General features: G+C 42.8%; 1 protein-coding gene across 4 annotated transcripts in view; it reads left to right on the top strand.

Moving 5' to 3' along the window:
* trmt9b (tRNA methyltransferase 9B) overlaps window positions 1-22,946 on the top strand; it is a 38,359-nt gene that overhangs the window by 894 nt on the left and 14,519 nt on the right. The window contains exon 1 of one of the 4 annotated variants that reach the window (XM_080197940.1): window positions 20,202-20,497. The exons of the other annotated variants lie outside the window; for them this stretch is intronic. The gene's annotated coding sequence lies outside the window, so the exon portion shown is untranslated. Of the gene's footprint in view, window positions 1-20,201; window positions 20,498-22,946 lie in introns of those variants that run through there. 4 annotated transcript variants of the gene reach the window in all.

Genomic DNA, 22,946 nt, shown 5'->3' with positions numbered 1-22,946 from the left:
TGGATGTGATTATTTGGATTGTCAGAGAGTTTGTAGTAAAGTCCCACATAAAATGTTGGTGTGTAAAATTAAATCACATGGTATTGGTGGTAATATATTTGCATGGATTGGGAATTGGCTAGCAGATGGGAAATAGAGTAGGAATAAATGGCATCCATGATTAAAATCAGCTAATCGCAGCCAGGACAGTAATTTGGTATCTTATCCAAGAGTCATTCTTTGAGTTAGCCAGATGGTGAGTAAAGGCAGACTTTTGGACTGCAGAGAGCATCGTGGTCTAAGTTAATCCTATTTTTGTTCTGCTGGGTATCTGATGCATGTTTGGAAATCTCTAAACCAGGTTATTGAGCAACTGGTATCTAGAGAATTTCTAATTATCTGATGCATAATATACTTGCCTTCCTTGTAGGAACACACTGCTTTTATTTAGGTTTAGCAGAGTGTGGTTTAGCAGAGTGAAGACTTGAGGACCCATTTCTGTGCAGGGGTGAAAAGCCACACATACTATCAGTACAGGTTACAAGTAACTGTATTGGTACTTCTGGAGCTGGAGCCACTTTATCTATTAACTGTTTCACTGGTGGGGTCACTTGAAAGAATTTCTGCACTCAGTGACAAACCCCTTTGGACAGTGGGAGGAAACAGAAACAAACCCTTCTGACTTCTAATAGTGAGTCAACCAGGCCAGTTAATCATTAATTGTACCCTGGTGTGTGCCATGGACTTGTCTGGCTCAGTGATTGAGTCTGCATAGGGGGTGGGCCCTGCAGGATCACAATATACATCAATGATTTGGATGAGGGAACCAAAAGTAATATTTCCAAGTTTGCTGATGACAAGAAACTTGGTGGGAATCTGAGTGATGAAGAGGATGTTAAGATTTGGATAAGTTGAATGAATGGCATGAAATACATGGCAGATGCTGTATAATGTGGATAAATGTGAGGTTATCTACTTCTGACAGAGAAACTGAATGGCAGAATATTATTTAAATAGTGATAGATTGGGAAGTGTTGATGTACAAAGAGACCTGGGTGTCTAAGTACACTAGTCACTGAAAGCAAACACGCAGGTAAAGCAAGCAGTTGGGAAGGCAAATGGTATGTTGGCCTTCATTGCAAGAGAACTTGACAACAGGAAGAAGGAAGTCTTACTACAGTTGTACAGGGTTTTGGTGATTCCACACCTGGACTATCATGTGCAGTTTTGGTCTCCTTACCAAAGAAAGGATATACTTTTCATAGAGGCAGTGCACTGAAGGTTCACCAGACTGATTCCTGGTGTAGCAACATTGTCACATGAGCAGAAATTGAGTCGACTAGGCCTATATTCACTGAAATTTAGAAGAATGTGAGGGGATCTAACTGAAATGTATGAAATTCTGACAGGGCTGGATGGACTGAATGTAGAGATATTCCTTCCTCTGGCTGAGGTGTCTAGAACAAAGGGTCACAGTCTCTGGAAATGAGGTAGACCATTTAGGATTGAGATGAGAAATGCCTTCTCTCAGAGGGTGGTGAACCTGTGGAATTCTCTCCCACTGAAGACAGTAGAGGTCACATCACTAATTAAGAAGGAAATAGGTTTCTGCATCAATTTTTGGACTCTAAAGTTGTCAAGGGGTATGGAAGCAGCACTGGAGTATGGTGTTGAAATAGAAAATTGGCCATGATCATGTTGAATGGCAGACCAGACTCGAAGGGCCAAAAAAATCTTCTGCTTCTTTTTTCTATGTATCTTAGTGCCCACTTTTCCACTGAAAGACATCCTAATCACGCTGCATTTAGGTAAAACTGCCAGTTTTACAATGTAATTAAAGCATTAGAATCAAGTAGTCTGCATTCAATGGCAATTTTGACATTTATCACATGCTTCTGTCTCAACCAGATTTGCTTAGGTCATAGTGCTTAGCTCTCCGTTGTTGAATAACTGCTATAGGTAGCAGATCCATGAACAATCATGGTGGAGCAAATTTTCCCATTCCACCCGCCACAGGAAACATAGTGGGCAAGGGGCGGACCATGGAAAGATTTGTTGATGTTGGGTGGGATTTTCCGACTTTGGGGCGAGTGTGGCTGGAGAATCCCACCCAGCAAATAAAAATGTCTTATTCTTTGTTAATTCAGAACTCATTTTAATATTCATGAACAGCCTTGTAATGCTTCACTGGCCTGTTACCAATGTTACTGTTTACAAAGCATATTAATATATTTTATAGTATTGTCTCATCATTCTATTTAAATAATTAAACCATTACAATAACATCTGATTTCTTGCACTTTTGAGATCCTTCTTCATCTACTACATCAGCAACTGGTCATCAACTTATTTCCTTGGTTTGATAGGTTAATTAGCATTGGTTCCTGAAAAGCTACATTTTAAGTAATATAAACCAATCATCATGTAATGCTATGAAATGTAGTTAATTGCTACTCGAGTACTGAGATCTTCTATATTAGAAACTTAATTATTAACACGTTGCATAAATGGTCTATCTCTCCATCCCACAATATCCAACTTTGAAAAGTAGATAGTATTAACAGAAACTCCCACTGGCACTGAATCCTTGCAAGAATGAAATTCGATTCACTCACTCCAGGCAAGCACGAATTACAGAAAAAATAAACTCCTTTTCACCTGCATCAGAACTCCATCTGAGGCTAAACTCCACACTCTTCTGACTCTTTGAATACATCATGACCACTTTTCCAATTTGGGATTGATCATTTAGTCCTTCTCCTCCAGGTATCATGCCCTAAGAGAGCATTGGTGATCATGGTCTTCCATTGGATTGGTCTATGATATGCTTGGCAAAAGACTTAAGTGACTTGTTGCCTTCTGCAGTATGGCTGACTAGAGAACTCTCTTGCTCTTACTGCCTGTCGTCAGGCCAATTGAAAGGATTTACAGGCTACTAATCAACTTGTTCGGCCATGTTCCATAGCCATCAAGTCCTGGAATAGAACTTCAACCCATATCTTCTGGCCCAGAGGTAGGGATGCTACTCACTGTGCCATAAGACCTCCACTAGATCATTCTCAATTGCAGTTTATTTTTGGACAATAGCCCAACGAGAAAGCAGCCAGCCAGCCACTTAGAACATCAACTGATTAACTTAGTACCAACTCATGTTATGGAAGTTAGGTTAGAACAATTGTGAAAACTAAAATTCCCTAATTGTCAAAAGAAAGCCCTGTCAAATAATGGAAAATTCTTATCAGCACACAAGCCCTTCAGTGAAGCCAGCGCTTGTGTATTCAGGATAAAGGGCTAATCTTAACCTTGTGTAAGTTCTGTAAACATCCCATTCCCAGGTTTCACCAGAGGATGGAAAATAAGACAATTTCATAACAAAATATTAAAGAGCAGGATATGGGGATGTATTGTGCTAATGAAGGATTAGTAGGAAACAGTTTTCTATTGCATAAGAAAGGACAAAAAGTTAAAACAGTTCTACAATTGAGAAGCTAAAATAAATTACATTGAACTAAAAATAAGCGATATTTAATATTTCAATACTAATGTCCCAGTCTCCCATTGAAGCTACTTTCATTCACACTCCTGTAAGTCTTTCAAACTCCTGGTAACTACAGAGAAGGTTATTGCATTCTGAAAACCATATCATAATATTTGCAAATGTGCATATTTTTCCAGAACTCTTTTTTTTCTGGTTATAAGACTGTCTTTTTTTGTAAAATGAAAAAATTGCAAGGAAACATGCACAGTGTAGCTGAAAAGTCTGCCAGTATAGACATTGTTTGCTGCTCAACAAGTACAGGCAGGATGAGGTAGTGGGTTACCCGACCCTACCCTCTTTTCCCACATCTTGGCTAACCACAACAAGGCGTATCTTTGAGAAGAAATGTTTTAACCTTTTTTAGTGCTGTAACATTAAAGAAAAGACGGAAACAAGCTTTTTTGTTAGTTTAAATCAAAAGAATTGATTTTGATTTGATTTATTATTGTCATGTGTATTAACATACAGTGAAAAGTATTGTTTCATGTGTGCTATACAGACAAAGCATACCGTTCATAGAGAAGGAAATAAGAGAGTGCATAATGTAGTGTTGCAGTCATAGCTAGGGTGTGGAGAAAGATCAACTTAATGCAAAGTAAGTCCGTTCAAAAGTCTGACAGCAGCCAGGAAGAAGCTGCTCTTGAGTCGGTTGGTACACGACCTCAGACTTTTGTAGCTTTTTCCCGATAGAAGAAGGTGAAAGAGAGAACGTATGGGGCCCTTAATTAATGCTGGTTGTTTCGCTGAGGCAGCGGGAAGTGTAGACAGAATCAATGGATGGGAGGGTGGTTTGTGTGATGGATTGGGCTACATTCACGACCTTTTGTAGTTCCTTGCAGTCTTGGGCAGAATAGGAACCATACCGAGCTGTGATACAACCAAAAAGAATGCTTTCTATGGTGCATCTGTAAAAGTTGGCGAGAGTTGTTGCTGACATGCCAAATTTCCTTGACTTGATCAATTTAATTTCACAAATGTACGCAACCAAACATCCATTTGTCAGACACACCTACCTACAAGAAAATATGAGTTCTAGAGATGTAACGTGCACATAGATTACCAACAGAGTAACAAAAAATAAGTCAATTATCTTTAACCATCCTTTTAAGATGCATATCAGGCATGATTGATTCCGTCTCTTGGTTTTTTGAATACAAATGCAGGTTGGAGATTTTTGACTTTTTCAGATTAAATTGTAGCTGAGTTCCCACACAGAAGAAATAGGATCTTGCATGTGAAACAAATTAGCCCTTTTCATTGCCTAAATTAACTGTTTGTTTTAGGCAGGGTTCTTCTCTTCTTGGGCTGAGTGTGATCCTTCTCTGCTTCTGATCCCAGACTGCCTTTCTGGGTTCCCTTATGTATTAATAAGATGTTGCATCCGCTCTGGGGGGAGCAGGGGGTGAGGGGTTGGGGGTGAGTGGCCCTAGTTTTAGTCGTGTGGTGACAGTTTTGATGCATCCTATTATCCACAGAATGGGTTGGATCTACAGGGATTGATAAGCCATGGTGGGGGGGGGGGTGTGTGTGTGATTGATAGCCTATCAATATACTAGCTATGATTAGCTCACTGAAAAACTTGGTTGGACATTCCATCTTCATGGGACCAACAGGATCGGTGGCCATTGTCCTTTAAATCCCTTCTATTGAAATGCTGAGGGGAAGTCAGTTTACACTTGGAAAATCCATTTGCATTTGTAAGCCAATTCCCAGACACAGATTCTGCCTGTCCAGAGGTCACCTGACTTTGCACAAACCATTTTGAGAGTGGACAGTGTCCATTATCCCACATTGCTTTTTTTTTTAAAGGTACATTGCCCACTGCCCAATTATCCTACAGGCACAATGTAACAATCACATTTTCCTCTTTGTTGATGGCCCCAGCATCTGCGTTCCTGCTAGCTGAGACTGCTCCTCAAGTCTCTGCCATCTTGTTTTTCCACTTTGATGCATTTTCACCAAGCGATTCATAGCATCATAAATGGAAAAACAAGATGGCAGAGACTTGAGGAGCAGTCTCAGCTAGCAGGAACACAGATGCTGGGGCCATCAACAAAGAGGAAAATGTAATTGTTACATTGGGCAGTGGGCAATGTACCTTTAAAAAGAAAGCAACGTGGGATAATGGACACTGTCCACTCTCAAAATGGTTTGTGCAAAGTCAGGTGACCTCTGAACAGGCAGAATCTGTGTCTGGGAATTGGCTTACAAATGCAAATGGATTTTCCAAGTGTAAACTGACTTCCCCTCAGCATTTCAATAGAAGGGATTTAAAGGACAATGGCCACCAATCCTGTTGGTCCCATGAAGATTTCACCAAGCGATTCATAGCATCATATCAACCTAATCAATATCACTGAAGTGTAAGTATCTGAGCTGGTGCATGGTCTGCCTGAGTCCTGTGATGACCTCTGGGACAGCACGGTATAGGATCATAGGATCCTACAGTGCAGAAGGTGGCCATTCGGCCCATCGAGTCTGCACAGACCACAATCTCGCCCAGGCCCTATCCTCATAACCCCATGCATTTACCCCAACTAGTCCTACTGACATTAAGGAGCAATTTAGCACGGCCAATCCACCTAACGTGCACATCTTTGGACATTGGTAGCACAGTCGTTAGGACTGCTGCTTCACAGCGCTAGGGACCCGGGTTCAATTCCAGCCTCAGGTGAGTGTCAGTGTGGAATTTGCACCTTCTTCCGCTATCTGCATGAGTTTCCTCTGGGTGCCCTGGTTTCCTCCCACAGTCCAAAGATCTGTGGGTTAGGTGAATTGGCCATACTAAATTGCCCCTTAGTGTCAGAGGGATCACCAGGGTAAATATAGTGGGTTATGGGATAGGACCTGGGTGGGATTGCTGTCGGTGCAGGCTCAATGGTTTTTTTTGCAGTGTAAGGATTCTATGAGTATCAGTATTGTCCTGCAAAACACCTGTGGGACCTTTGAAGGCCCTCCATCCATCTATTCAGCATGTGCCATTTGCTTTCACTCTTGGTTTCACTGACAGGATTCTTCCTCTTGTTAGTGAGGAATAATAGTGAGGGATCCTTCCAGTCACTGCCTCACACTCAGGGAGCTTACTTATAGCAATGTGCTGCCTTATGCTTTGATTCTGTCACTTCCCCATGCTCTGCTCACAACTCCAGAATCCATCCAATTTCATGCTTGCCTTGTCTATTTAAATATTCAAGTTGAAATTGACTCAAACTGCTGGTGGTTGTTGGAAACCTGTAAATAATGGTTGGGATTTTCCCAAGGAGACCAGAATCAGGAATGAGCACAAATCATGTTCTCCATCTCCAGGCTACTGAGGAGTACAGGAAAAAGATAGAGAAACTGGTGCGACGACAGCAGTTTCTCCCTCAATGTCAATAAAATGAAGGAGATTGTCATCGACTTCAGGAAGTGTAATGGAAGACATGCCCCTGTCTACATCAATGGGGATGAAGTAGAAATGGTTGAGAGCTTCGGGTTTTTAGGTGTCCACATTACCAACAACCCGTCCTGGTCCTTCCATGCGATGTTATAGTTAAGAAAGCCCACCGACACCTCTACTTTGTCAAAAGACTATAAGGAAATTTGGCATGTCAGCTACGACTCTCTCCAACTTTTATAGATGTGTCATAGAAAGCATTCTTTCTGGTTGTATCACAGCTTTGTATGGCTCCTACACTGCCCAAGACGGCAAGGGATTATAAAAGGTCGTGAATGTAGCCCAATGCGTCATGCAAACCAGTCTCCCACCCATTGACTATGTTTACGCTTCCTGCTGCCTTGGAAAAGCAGCCAGCATAATCAAGGATCCCACACACCCTGGACCTTCTCTCTTCCACCTTCTTCTGTCAGGAAAAAGGTACAAAAGTCTGAGGACAGGTACCAACTGACTCGACAACAGCTGCTTCCCTGCTGCCATCAGTCTTTTGAATGGACCTACCTCACACTAAGTTGATTTTTCTCTCAACCCTAGCTATGACTGTAATACTATGTTCTGCACTATCTCCTTCTCTATGAATGGTATGCTTTGTCTGTACAACGTGCAAGAAACGATACTTTTCACTGTATACTAATACATGTGATAAATCAAATTGAGATGATTTTTTTGAAATCCCTGGAGCCTTTATTGGTCTAGATTTGGGACTTTCTTAATAGGCATGTGTGAACAAGCTGGGTTTTTTTAACAATCGACAGTGGTTTTATGGTCATCATTAGATTTTTAATTCCAGATTTTTTTTATTGAATTTCAATTTCACCATCTGCCGTACTGGGATTTGAACCCAGATCCCCGGAGAATGACACTGGGTCTCTGGATTAAGGTAAAATCCAATGACAATAACAGCACAATACCACCTCCCCATATGCTGTGTAAAATGGCGGGATGGCAGACGTTAAGGTGGGACTTCTGACCAGTCCAGTCAGTCATTTAAAGTTGAAGTTTATTTATTAGTGTCACAAGTAGGCTTGCATTAACACTGCAATTAAGTTACTGTGAAAATCCCCTACTCGCCACACTCTGGCGCCTGTTTGGGTACACTGGGGGAGAATTTAGCGTGGCCAATGCACCTAACCTGCATATCTTTCAGACTGTGGGAGGAAGCTGGAGCACCTGAAGGAAACTCATGCAGGCATGGGGAGAAAGTGTGCAGATTCCGCACAAAATGACCTAAGCCAGGAATTGAATTGGGTTCCTGGCGCTGTGAGGCAGCAGTGCTAACCACTGTGTCACTGTGCCACTATGACTCCAAAGCTGTTTGTTGTCCTGCCTGCGTACTATCCTGTTGTGTGATGGGAAAATCCTGGCTGATATGTTAATTCATTGACTGAGATACGAAGCCACAGACAGACGCACTGCACTTAGCTCCAGGTTTTGCAAATGCTACGAACAACCATGCTGGCCCACATCCCAATCTCACTTAAAATTCAGCTGAAATGTGGGAGAGTCAGAAGTTAGTAGTTGTGCGATGGGATGATGTTGACTTGTGGATAGGGTGTCATAAGCATGGCATGTAGAATGGGAGACAGTTGGTCTGGCTGTTGTGAGTCCAGGAGATGTTTCAGAAGTAGAATATCTGCATCTAATGGTTGATGTTGCTCAGAGGAAAATGGGAAGCCGAGGAGACTGGGAGTTCGCTGTGAATGAGTTTTACACGTGGCTACAGAATTTGACTCCTTATTGTACTGGTGCCAATTTAAGTCTTGAAGCAGGTGCAAATTCAATTTCCTCTACTTGTGCAACAAGTACATTTCGAATAAGATCCAAGAGTGGAACGACCAACATTCTTGATGAAGATTAGTTTATTTTTCTCAGATTGTTGTAGATTGTTCCTTGACTAAGTTAAGTTCCTGGTGGTCATCTGGATTAGGGTCTGTTTAGCTTTTTGGTGTCACGTTATTTAAGTGTCAAATGGGTGAACCGATCTTTATTTGTATTCAGTGTCTCGGTGTTCTTCATCCTCTCCCTGCTTCCCCTATAGAACAATGAAATACTGAAGCCAACTAATTTCCCTTTCAGGCAAATTATTGAATTACTGCTTGTGTCCTGTGATTTCTATTTTTTTTGACTAGTTTCTATAACTTCTGTTCATGAAGCAAAGCGCTGATATTTGAATGATTAGCTTCTGGGATATGTTTTTTTAGAAATGTGTGTCAGCGAGTTAGGCAACACTTCTGGAATTATAGACAATGAATGTTTTTACTGTTCGCCAGCCACAATGGGTGGAATTTAATAGAGAACACTGCAGTGGGGGTTGGGAGAATTGGGCAGGTGTATCTATACTGGATTCTTGGTTCTACCCAATTACGTTGGGAGTAGGTAGGACCTATGCAGCAATCCCCAGTGTCAGGATGGCAATTAGACTTACTAATGAGCCAATTAACACAAATTATTCCTGAACCTATTGCAATTTAATGATGACTCAGGGCTTCAATGGGAGCTGCATGGCCTCTGAAGGTCGGCCAATTTGGCTGCAATGTTTGGGATGGATGGAAGGATGTGGGTGGGTGGGTGCGGAGAGGAGGAGGAGGAGAAGAGAAAGCTGATAACCCTCTTCCTGTCACCCACATCCCTACCCCCATCCCCAAATCACACCCTCACTTTTTAACTTGGGATTCCTCATTGATCCTGAACCATTGGTGCAATACCAGCAGCTACTATTGACACGGCTGGCAGTTCTTGGCAGTTGGGTCCTCTGGGAGTCCTTAGGAAGGCTCAACGGTAGACACTTCAGTACATGATAAGTACTTGGGCACCTAATTTTGCAGACCTCTTCTGCGAGCTGACAGTGGTTCTCCACTAGTTTTCCAAGAAGTGGATGAGACTCCCATCAGCCCATTAAATATGAGCCAGTGACATGGACATCATGGTTTGAATGTGGCAAATTTTATGTGCCAAAAATATTCAAATTTTAGTGAGCTGTGACTATTTTGAGGCACACCTTAATTCAGGTTTTTGTATATCTTTCTAAAAATATTCTTTGAATTGGAGGCATATTTTTCCAGCTTGCTTTTTGACACATCTTCCTAGCTCTGTAACAGCTTTCAAGCGCTGGGTAAAATTCTTTAAGGAAGTGAATTTAATATCTTTGCATTGAACTGTATATCACATTTATTACATAAGTTCTGAGTTACACTAAATTTTGGCTTAGCTTGCTGTGTTCTTCATGCATTTTTAATAAAGCTCTTTTTTGAGAGATGATAAGGGAATGTTGTTTATTTGTTCATAGGATGTTGGTGTTGCTGGCTAGGCTGGCATTTATTACCCATCCCAAATTGCCCTTGAGAAGGTGCTGGTGAGCTGCTTTGTTGAACTGCTAAAGTTCATGTGTTGTAGGTACACCCACTATGCTGTTAGGGGAGGGAGTTCCAGGAAACATAGAAACGTTAAAAATAAGTGCAAGAGTAGGCCATTTGGTCCTTTGAGCCTGCAGCACCATTCAGTATAATCATGGCTGATCATGCATTTTCCCATTCCCACTTTCTCTCCATACCCCTTGATCCCTATAGCCGCAAGGGCCATTTCCAGCTCCTTTTTAAACATATGTAATGAACCAACAGGATTTTGACTCAGTGACAATGAAAGGATGGCAATATATTTCCAAATCGGGATGTTGTGTAGCTTGGAGGGGAACTTGCACTTGATGGCGTTCCCGTGCATCTGCTGTCCTTGTCCTTCTAGCTGGTAGAGGTCATGGGTGAGAAAGCGTGGGTGAGTTACTGCAGTGCATCTTGTACTTGGTACAAACACACTACTGCCCTTGTGCATAGATGGTAGAGGGAGTGGATGTTGAAAATGGTGAGTGGAGTGCCAATCAATTTGGCTGCTTTGTCCTGAATGGTGTTGAGCATCTTCAGTGTTGTTGGAGCTGCACTCATCCAGGCAAGTGAAGAATATTCCATCACGTCCTGACTTGTGTCAAGGATGTGATGGAATATGGAACTGAGATGATTGACACCCCAATAATCAAAACCATCTTGCTTTGTGCTAGGTCTGAATCAGCCAAGTGCATAGTTTTACCCCGATACCTGTTGACATCAGTTTTGTTTGAACTCCTCGTACTCTGTATTGTTACCTCACTCTTGAGTTCGGTTCTTTCATTCATGTTTGATCCAAGGCTGTAATGAGTTCTGGAACCGACTGCTCCTACCAGAACCCAAACTCAGCATCATTGAGCAGTTTATGGAAAGAGCCATGGTAAATTTAAGATATATTTTATTTTCCTTCCCCTCTAGGTACCATATCCATATTTGTTTGAGAGTGTGTAATCCCTTGCCTCTTTTTGTGTTGTTTGATTACCAGCTACCAGGAGATGCAGCAGAGCGAAACAGCTGACCCCGTCCATGATTTTTATTTTAATTAATATCCTTACGCTCTCGCTCAGGACTATACTTATAATAATGAACTCAAGATGGGAATGTGGGGCAGTGGACTAGTTATTTTGTATTCTATGTGTATACTTGTATTCTATGATGTTAACCGCATATCTGTATTATCTACTGAAAGTTTGCATCTAGTATGCACTTTCTTGTTCTTGTTTGTACTGTCACATTTTGCCATCCGTGTGCATTATGCTTTTGCTATGGACATTAATGTTTGGTTTTCTTTCAACAATACTGATTCAGTCCTCTAATAGTAGGGCATTAGCACCAATCATACTTGTCATTAGTTGAAGTAGATTACGTGATATTTCCCCCGAGCACTATCTCTCACTCTCACCTGTAAGTTTTCACAGCCTCTGAGTAGAAACCCCCCCATATCCAATATCTTTTGAAGGCTCGTTACCTTGCTGCCATTCTTTTTTTTACAGTGTGACCACAAGCAGTTGCAGGCAACTTTAAAGCAGCTAAGTACTCCCAGGTCCTCCTTTGTTCCTAACCACAATGTTTATACAATGAGAGGAGGTACTTGAGATGCATTCAACTGTGAAGGCAAAGCTGACCGCCTGCTGTCTGACAACCATTCAACTGTCAATCAAAGGAGAGTTAAAAGGACTGGACTGCAGTTGACTGGAAATAGGAGTTTTTAAAGGGTTTGAAGGGATTTCAAAGGCTTTGACCTTTCTATAAGGCTCAGAGACTTGAAATACGTGCTGCCTTGAAAGAGTGGGGCTGAGTGACCAGCTGTGGAGAATAGAATATCCCATTCCCTCAGTGCAAGTGACTTGACCTGTCAGAGGATTTGAAAGGGGTCTTCTCACACTAGCAGCTTCTTAGAGAGAGAAGGGGCAATCACTTCTGCTGAATAGAGTCATGCTGGATTTGGAAGCCTGTCAAGTGTCCAGGGGGCAAGAAGATTCAAGTGACCACGCCACCTCAAAGTTTTCATAGTTGATAGGAATAAAGATTCTGATCAGTGAGATGCCTGAAATCAGCATGCCCAGTGTGGTCTTTGTTTCCCAGGGCTAAAGGGAACAGTGTAGTTACTAGACCCCCATCCTGGGGAAGAGTATTGAAGTCACCCCCTTACTCCAGCTTGAGCCTGCCTGACTCCCAGCATGTTTGGAGGATCCTCCCTCTGCAGTTTGGCAGTGGCTGAGGGCATATGGGCACTGCACTTACCTCCAACGTGTCAAGTCCTTGCTAGTCATGACTAGCACCAAAGCCTGGCTGGTGCAGATTCTGCTGGGGAGATAGGTGAATGGTGGGAGGGCTTTAAATCAGGTTGCAAGACTGAATTATATTGAAATGTGCTATTTGGAATAATCAACAGAATCCTGCCTGATCAGGGCCGACGGGATGGGCCAAGTGAATGCAATGGCATTGATGCACATTGGGAATCCCATTTTAGCTGGCCACAACGCTCCATTCAGAGGGATTCCTGCCAGCAGTGAAAGGGGCCGGTGAATCCACCCAGTGATTGCTCACCATGTTAGAATGAGGGGAGTGAGAGATAAGAGGGGGAAAAATTATCTATATGTAGAAAGTATTTCAGCTTGATACTGGTTTTGGTCAAAGTTCAAAATCCTATTTTTCAATCCTGTTACAGCATGGTTGGCAAGTTTATATAATGTTTTGTGCACTAACTGCTCCAGATCTACCAGCTGATATAAGCTAATTCCATTCAAACTGCTCAGAATATAGGAATTGTTATTAATGTGAAGCAGCTCAGTAGACCATATATGTAAAGCTGCTATTTGATGCAGTTTTTGTGTCTTCATTTAAAATTGGTGTTTAAACCTATCTTGTATGGTTTAAACTTTAATGTATCTGCCAAAAGTGCTAGAGGCAGAATTTACCCATTTCCCATTTTGGTTATGTACTCTGAGTGTGTGTGTGTGAAGGATATTTCAATTGGAAGTAAGATTGAATAATCACATAGTCCTTTTTTTCAAACTGTCTTTCTCTGATTTCAAGTCCTGGAGTCAGTATTTAATTTTTTGGAAATTATTCCTTTGTTATGAGACTTTGGTGTCCCCTGCTGCTGCCTCAATTAACAGGAATTACAGAAAGATGCCAGCTTATGCTCCTGGATGCCAAGAAAATAGATTGCAAGACTCATGATTAAAAGCTCTTGAGGTAAATTGAAGGATGGCCTGTTATCTGGAAATCTTTGTGGAAAACAAGTTCCACAAACCATGTAATAAATGCAGTGGCCTGGAAACCTGGTCGTGCAAGGTGGGTCATGCACTGTGTGCACCTGCCAGCAGTAATTTGGACAATAGAGAATGTCAATTCTGTGCAGTCAGCAACACCCATTCTTCTTATTGACTGCATGACTGGTTGTAGGGATGGACAATGGACCTCTCTGCTAACACTTGAAAAGGGGAGGTATACGTTAACTGCAGCCAATTATGAGTCAACTGTTGATTCATCCAAATGGCTACTTGATCTTCACATTGTGCAACTGGATTCACTGAGGCTGCTTTGGTGCTAACAATGGACAGGAAGCAGGATACACTCTTCTCTACCACACCCACGGTCAGGAACCTTATTTTCCTTATTTGTTCATTGGATCTAGGCATTGTGGGAAACTTATTTCCCATCTGTAATTGCCTTTAAGAAGGTGATGGTAAACCATCTTGGAGCCACTATGTGATTCATGTGGCACAGGTACACCCATAATGCTGGCAGAGAGGAAGTTCCAGGAATTTTGACCTAGCAGTGACAGCAATAGCGATACAATTCCAAATTGTATTGGGCGGCATGGTAGCACAGTGGTTAGCACTGCTGCTTCACAGCTCCAGGGTCCTGGGTTCGATTCCTGGCTCGGGTCACTGTCTGTGTGGAGTTTGCACTTTCTCCATCTGTCTGCGTGGGTTTCCTCCGGTTTCCTCCCACGGTTCAAAGATGTTGCGGGTTAGGTTTATTGGCCGTGCTAAGAAATTGTCTCTTAGTGTCCAGGGATGCGTAGGTTGGAGGGATTAGTGGGTATAATATGTAGGGATGTGGGGGTAGGGCCTGGGTGGGATTATGTTCGGTGTAGACTCGATGGGCCGAAGGGCCTCTTTCTGCATTGTAGGGTTCAAAATCAGAGTGATTTATGGCTCGAAGAGGAGCCTGTAGGTGATATGGCTTCTATGCATTGGCTGCACTACTACAATGTAGTAGAGGTTGCAAGTTTGAAAAGTGCTTTTGAAGGGGGCTTGGTGAGTTGCTGCTCTGCATCTTGTAGATAATGCTGCAGCCAAGTATGGTTCTGGCGGCATGGTGGCACAGTGGTTTGTATGCCTCATGGCGCCGGGGACCCGGGTTCAATTCCTGGCTTGGATCACTGTGTGGAGTTTTCATGTTCCCCTTGTATCTGTGTGGGTTTCCTCTGGATGCTCCTGTTTGCTCCCACAGTCCAGAGATATGTGGGTTAGGTGGATTGGCCATGCTGTTATGCCCCTTTAGTGTCAGGGGGACTAAGAACATAAGAAATAGGAGCAGGAATAGGCCATCTAGCCCTTCGAGCCTGCCCCGCCATTCAATAAGATCATGGCTGATCTGAAGTGGCTCAGTTCCACTTTCCCGCTTTCTCCCCCTAACCCTTAATTCCCTTGCCTACCAAAAACCTATCCACCCGTAACTTAAATATATTTAGTGAGGTAGCCTCTACCACATCAAAGGGCAGAGAATTCCAGAGATTCACCACCCTTTGAGTGAAGAAGTTCCTCCTCAACTCCGTTCTAAACTGCTCCCCCCCCTTATCTTGAGGCTGTGCCCTCTAGTCCTGCTGTTCTTTCTGAGTGGGAAAAATCTCTCTACCTCTACCCTATCCATCCCCTTCATTATCTTATACATCTCTATAAGATCCCCCCTCATCCTTCTAAATTCCAACAAGTACAAACCCAGTCTATTCAGCCTGTCTTCATAGTCCAACCCCCTCATCTCCGGTATCAGCCTAGTGAACCTCCTCTGCACTCCCTCCAAGGCCAAAATATCCTTGCGCAAGTTTGGCGAGCAGAACTGCATACAGTACTCCAGCTGCGGCTTCACCAGTGCCCTGTACAGTTGCAGCAAGACCTCCCTGCTTTTACATTCAATCCCCCTCGCTATAAAGGCCAGCATCCTATTTGCCTTCCTGATCACCTGCTGCACCTGCAGGCTGGGTTTTTGCGATTCATGCACAAGGACCCCCAGGTCCCTCTGCACCGTAGCATGCTGCAGCTTTTCGCTCTTTAAATAGTAGTCCCTCCTACTATTATTCCTGCCAAAGTGGATAACCTCACACTTGCTAACATTGTACTCCATCTGCCAGGTCCTCGCCCACTTGCTTAGCCTATCTAGATCCCTCTGCAGACTTTCCACACCCTCCGCACAATTTTCTTTTCCACTTATCTTTGTGTCATCAGCAAAGGGTAAATGCATGGGGTTATGGAGATGGGGCCTTGGTGGCATTGTAGTTGGTGCAGACTTGATGGGCCAGATGGCTGCCTCCTACACTGTAGAATTCTATGGTGGGATTGAATGTTTAAGCTGCTGATTGGGGCACTGATCAAATGGGCTGCTCTGTCTTGGGTGGTGCCAAGCTTCTTAAGCATTGTTGAGGCTGCACTTGTACCTTGTAGTTAGTAGACATGTTCATTGATGGATGTGTGATGGTTATGGGATCGGGGTGGTCAAGAGGTGACTCGCTCACCACAGAATTCTCAGCCTCAGTATAACAGGAAGTTGCCTACAACAGGTGGCATGTCAGGGTAATTGTGGGGGAAGAAATATGTGAGGTTACGGGATAGGTTACAGATGCTGGGTGGGATTGTGGTTGGTGCAGGCTCGATGGGCCAAATGGCCTCCTTCTGCACTGTAGATTCTATGACTATGCTTCTTTAAGACTCTGGGTGGGCACCGCCTCCTGTTGAGAGACTTTCTTCCCCTCTCCTCCCTCTCAGAGCATGCCTTCCTTAATGTTCCCATTGCTTATTCTCCCTGTCATGCTGCAGTCCAAGGGGGAGAATGAGAACTACAGCATTTATGATGGAGTAAGTTGTCCAAGCATAATTTTAAAAATGAAATTCAAGGCTTTTACGACGTGCCACGCCACTCTTGGAATCCTTGACCAACTTTAAATGACAGTACAAACCACCAAACACTTCTAAGTCAATAGCAACCGATATAAATCAATTAGCAACTCCCATGAGAGTAGTTAATGATTACTTTACTTTAAATAGCACTGGTGCTGGGGAGAGGTGTGTTTAATTGTGCTGCTGAACACTGAACAAGTTTAAGAAACAGCAATAGCTGGAACATGAAGATCTGAAATGGTGCCACCAGAGAAGTTAGTGTTATACGCTGACTGAATTCAATATGTGCCAACTCTACATATTTCTGGGGTGCGCTCCTGGTGCTGCCAACCTACCCAAAATGATGTTCAGTGTGGCTGACACCAGAAGTGCATGTATGTGGTGCAGGCGTCGTTTTGGATGTGAAATGGCACTGAAAATATGTACAATACAGAGCCATACTGTCCATTGCGTGCTTATGTTGCATTGCGTGTTGCTTGTCAGGAAACTGGATGAAGGCGAAGCCCAGTCCATCGTGTATATCAACACAGTGAAAAACACAGTCACCGTTTTGTGCACTGTAAATCAGACTCCGTGAAGCCTTTGGAATATAAGTCTTAAGTGTATAAACATTCAGCATGGTTATGAAACAATTAAATGTTTCTCAGTACTATGTTAGGGCCGACTTTATCTATCAGCTGGCTAATCTTGCCGGCAGGAGGACTGGTCATTTTGATGAATGGAACTCTCCACCGTGCTCCCTGGAGATCTACTTAACCAGCAGGCTGGTAGGCCCATGTGGGCAATCATGGAAGCCGAGAAAGCTGGGAACTTGAATCCAAGGCCAATAGAGATGCATGTTATTCTTGAGGGACCTGGTGCACCTTCTGTTGAATGAGCTGATAAAACTGAGTGGAGCACCCATGGCACACACTTTGTCCAGTTGTCTGCCAAGACTACAGTCAGGTTCATTGGTGCCCAATTTGTATATTAAAAGGATGTGTTCTCTGGAACAGGTGGGCACTCCGGCTGTTCAGCAGAAAGCTCCTTCTATGTTTAGCTGCAAATCTTAAACGGTTTTCAGGCTTGAATATACTGGGTGACCCAATTTGAAATTTGACCTTTACATCATGAACAAAGTGTCTAAAGGGTGCGTTCAGACTAAAAGTAATGAGCAAAAAGCAATTTGACTTTGCCCTGATATTTGTATAGTGGAAATTGCATGTTATAGACTCATTCTGAAGTGGGCAGCCTCACTGCACTTTACATCAGTGTTAAGTCAGTGCCTAACTGCAATGTTTCCCACCAATGCAGTAAGAAGTCCAACAAGTTTATTTGATAGTAAACCCACTAGCTTTCAGGGTTTGTCCCTTCGTCAAGTGAGTGGAGAGTTCTGGGACTCTGATATATTTATAATATCCCACCAATGCCACAGTTGTAGTGCAAGTACGTCCCAAGTGTTCCATAAACAGTACGAATAGTCAAAACCAAGGCAGAATGAATAAATGTATAATATTGTAATAATATTCAAGTAATTAAAAAGCTTTTGAAGTGTGAACTTTAAAGATGGTCCCAATGTTATTTTGTGTCATGGGCATGGAACATGGACACTACAGTGTGCTGCAGAATATTGATTAACAGGTATCTTGAAATAGAATTTGAACAAGTAATAACATTTAGTCTTCTCCAGCTTCACAGCTCTCAGAGATATCTACGCTCCTCCAATTTAACTACACCAATTTTAATCACTGAACTGTTGATGGCTGTACTTTTCAATTTCCAGAATTCCTTCTCCAAAACTCTCTTCTTCACTCTCACCTGCTCCGCCAGCAACTTAGAAACCCGAGGATTCATGGTACCATTTTTAAAGCACACAGCGAACAAAGGAGTTCACCCTGGGACCATGTCTTCCCCTCTTTCCTGGCACCCCTCCTGGCACTACCTTGGCACTTGCCAGGTCTCTCCCCACTAAGGCATCGCATCATCTGAGTTCCCCTGGGAGGTCTGCTCAGTAGGTTAGTCCCCCCGCCATCTCCCCTAGACACCAATCGGGCTTTATGCCTTTTCTGCCATATTTTATTTTGACAGGAGGTAGGGATGATGATTCTGGTATATGGGCCAGATAATGACACGTAAACGTTTTCACATGAGTTTCCCTACATTTGCCCCATCACTGATAGCAGGAGGGGAGGACGAGATCAATCAAGTCACGTGTTCACACTAACGTAAAACATGACTTTGCACTCCTCGCGATATTTTCACTCCTGTCACCAAACCCCACCCCACATGAAAATCCTGACCGAGAAAGGAGATAAGAACGTAAGAACATAAAAAATAGGAGCAGGAGTAGGCCATCTAGCCCTTCGAGCCTGCCCCGCCATTCAGTAAGATCAATGGCTAATCTGAAGTGGATCAGTTCCACTTTCCCGCCTGCTGCTCATAACCCTTAATTCCCTTATCTATCAGAAATCTATCTACCCATGATTTAAACATAGTCAACAAAGTAGCCTCCACCACTTCAACAGGCAGAGAATTCCAGAGATTGACCACCCTCAGAGAAGAAGTTCCTCCTCAACTCTGTTCTAAACTGCCCCCCCCCCCCCACCCCCTTATTTTGAGGCTGTGCCCTCTCTTTCTGGTGGAAAGAATCTCTCTACCTCTACCCTATCTAGTCCCTTCATTATCTTGTAAGTCTCTATAAGATTCCCCCTCAGCCTTCTAAACTCCGTCTACAGGCCCAATCTACTCAATCTTTCCTCATAAGCTAACCCCCTCATCTCCGGTATCAGCCTGGTGAACCTTCTCTGTACTCCCTCCAAGGCCAGTATATCCTTTTGCAAATAAGGGGACCGAAACTGCACACAGTACTCCTGTTATGGCCTCACCAGTGCCTTGTACAGTCGCAGCAAGACCTCCCTGCTTTTATATTCTATCCCCCTCGTGATAAAGACCAACATTCCATTTGCCTTCTTGATCACCTGCTACACCTGCAGACTGAGTTTTTGCGATTTGTGCACAAGGACCCCCAGGTCCCTCTGCACAGTAGCATACTGCAACTTTTCACCATTTAAATAATATTCCATCCTACTATTATTTCTTCCAAAGTGGATAACCTCACATTTGTTAACGTTTGCTTCTTTACCAAGTTTTTGGCCATCTGTCCTAACATCACCTTGGCTTGACATCAAGTTTTTATTTATTTATAATTCTCCAGTGAAATGCCTTGGGATGTTTTATTACATTAATGGCACTATATACAGTCTGGTTGTTGGGCCATGGACTTCATTTTCTCAGCTGGAATTGTGGCCCCATTCAGCCCATCTGCAAGAGGGTGTTTTCCCTTTTGCAGACCTTCCAAACCAAACTGAAGAGTTGAAGAATTCTATTTGCAAATTGTGTTGGATTATAGCAGAGCTGGCAACAGAGGATTTTGGATTGTTCCTCCCATGAACGATTGCTATGGGCTGTATTATATGGGGCAGGAAGAAAGCTTTCCATTGGTTTTCAATAATATATTTTTCACATGATTATTCCATGTGCCTTCAGGTTTAAACAACTAAAAATTGAATTATGTAGGGAATCTTATTGGGTAAGTGGAATGTAAGGAATCTTCCAATATCAGAAGTGTCTAAGTCATCTTGGGATCTGAGTATTGTTCAGGAACTAGGTTTCTTCTTTCAAATTAACATTCCTCTGAAGAAGATGTTGAATTCGATGGTTCCTTTATCTAGTCGTGGGAGAGTTGTTTTAGGCCTTTTTCTGATAGCACACCAAACCAATGTATTGATTAAAAAGAGAAATGTTGCATGTCCTTGTGACAAATTACCTAATGGACTGAGCAAGCATGTAAATGTATGTTTATAATATCCACTTTCAAAAGTTGTATTGTTTCTTAAAAGGGAACAATGGAAACCTGAAACAAGAGCCCAAAATACACAATATTCCCAGTAAGCATCTGCAAAGAGGAATGAAAAGATAACATTTTCAGTATCACCCTTCATCAGAACTGACAGCAGACATCGTTTGTTAAGGTTCTTCTCCATGAAAGAAAGATGATGCAAAAGTAAATCCAATTTTTATTTTACACAGTATCTAGTTTGCTTGAACATGTTTAACTGTCAAATTGGAGAATCTGAAAATGCAACGTGGTTAGTGGCAGTTTAATTTTTACCTCGAGTGCAGCAGTTCAAGAATGTGGCTCACCACCACTCTCTCAAGAGTAGTTAGGGATGAGCAATGAGAATGGCCCAATATGCGACATTCTCGTCCTGTTTTTAGTGCTAAATTGCACATCTTCTATTAGTTTGTGTGTTTTCAGGATGGAGAGAGTACCAGAAAATGCTTAATTCCTATTCCCACATAGCCTTCAGGCAATTTTATGTCTTTAGACCAGGAACAACTATTTGTCAGTGTAGTTTTAAGGTCATGCACAGCACTTGGAGGCAATTGCAAGCAGGTAAGTGTAACCAGTATTCCAAGTGATTATATTAGAGATTTCAGATCAACAGGGAGGAGGAAGCTGGAAGGTTCGACCCTATTTAAACATGTTCATTTTAATAGTAACATTGTTAATGCTGCAGTATTCCAGGCCTGAAACATTTCTGATTGTGTTTATTGCTGGTGGAATACGTACCTAGTGGATTTTTAAAGTGCCTGGCTTCAAAGTTGAGAGTGGAGTGTACTTTAGATTTGTTAAAGCAGGAAGTACAGTACCCTTATTGTTCTGTGTGCTGAGAGTGGCATTTGTCAAAGTGTGGCATCTAGGAACCCTAATAAAATTGAAGTCAATGGGAAGCAGGGAGAAAGCTCTCCATTACTGGAGTCATACCTGGCATGTAGGAAGATGGTTGGAGGCCAATCGTTTCAGTCAAAGGATACCACTGCAGGATTTCCTTCGGGTCGTGTCAATGGCCTATCCTCCATCACCAGGTCAGAAGTGGGGATATTCGCTAATGTTCAGCCCTGTTTGCAATTCCTCAAATACTGCAGCAGTCTGTATCCATATGCAGAAATGCCTGGACGCCATTCAGGTTTAGGCTAAGTGGCAAGTAACATTCATGTTACAAAATTGCCAGGCAATAGTCATTTCCAGCAAGTGAGAATCCAACAATTTTTCCTTGACATTTAGGGATGGCATGGTAGCACAGTGGTTAGCACTGTTGCCTCACAATGCCAGGGACCCGGGTTCAATTCCCGACTTCCTGTCTGTGTGGAGTTTGCACATTCTCCCTGGGTCTGTGTGGGTTTTCTCTGGGTGCTCTTGTTTCCTTCCACAGTCCAAAGATATGCATGTTGGGTGGATTGACTAGGATAAATTGCCCTTTAGTGTCAGGGGGACTAGCTAGGATAAATGGGGATAGGGGCTGACTGGGATTGTTGTCGGTGCAGACTCAAGGGGCCAAATGGCCTCCTTCTGCACTGTAGGGTTTCTATGATTCAATGGCATTACGATCACTGAATCCCCCACCATCAACATCCTGGGGATCACCATTGACAGAAATTTAACTGGACTACCTATATGAAATCTGTGGCTACAAGATCAGGTCAGAAGCTGGGAATATGGTTGCAAGTAACATACTTCTTGACTCCCCAAAGCCTACAAGGCAAAGTCAGGAGTGTGATGAAATACTCTCCATTTGCCTGGATGAGTGCAGTTCCAACAAGAAGCTCAGTCCCAACCAAGCAGTCTGCTTGAACGGCATTCCATCCACTGTTTTAAACATTCATTTACCTTCACACACTGTGTAGTAGTACATACCACATATAAGATCCACAGGACCTTCCTATGGATGCTACCTCTTCCATCTAGAAAGACAAAGGCAGTACTTGAATGGGAACAACACCATCTGCAAGATCCCCTGCAAGCCACGCACCATCCTAACTTGGAAATCTTTCACTATTGCTGTATCGCTAATTCAACATCACAGGAGCAGATTATCACGTCATCATCACATTGCTATTCCTGGGAGCTGGCTGTGCGTGTATTTGCTATGTTTCCCACTTTACGACGGCTTCTACACTTCAAAAGGCCTTCATTGAATGTAAAGCACATTGGGACACCAAATGTAAATTTATATTTACATTGTCTCTACACTGATCTCCCACCAGGGGGTCGTCTTCAAAACCCAGATTCGAGAACAGAATGAAAACTTTGGGATGTGGATGATGTTGGCAAGCCCACAATTATTTCCTATCTCTAGTTTGCCTGAGAAGGTGGTGGTAACATTTTTCCTTGAACTGATGAAGTCTTTGTGGTGATGATCCTCCCACAACCATTTTAGGTTTGGAGTTGTATAATATTGATCTATTGAAAGTGAATAAATTGTATTACACATTCAGTTGTTGAAGTGCATCATGTAGATCGTGTATAGTCCAATGACGATATAGAGGTGACGGATGAATGAATATACATCTAGTATTGAAGCACCAATTAAATGAATTGCTCTCTCGGAGAGTTTTGAGTGTTGCTGCTGTACACATTCAGCTGAGTTTCGAACGCTCTGGGGTTGTGA

The sequence above is a fragment of the Carcharhinus amblyrhynchos genome, chromosome 10 (genome assembly GCF_965287045.1).
Source record: "Carcharhinus amblyrhynchos chromosome 10, sCarAmb.v2.hapA, whole genome shotgun sequence".
In the NCBI taxonomy this organism is placed as follows: domain Eukaryota; kingdom Metazoa; phylum Chordata; class Chondrichthyes; order Carcharhiniformes; family Carcharhinidae; genus Carcharhinus; species Carcharhinus amblyrhynchos.
The sequence above is the reverse complement of the archived record's forward strand: the minus strand, read 5'-3'. Positions and strand labels throughout refer to the sequence as shown.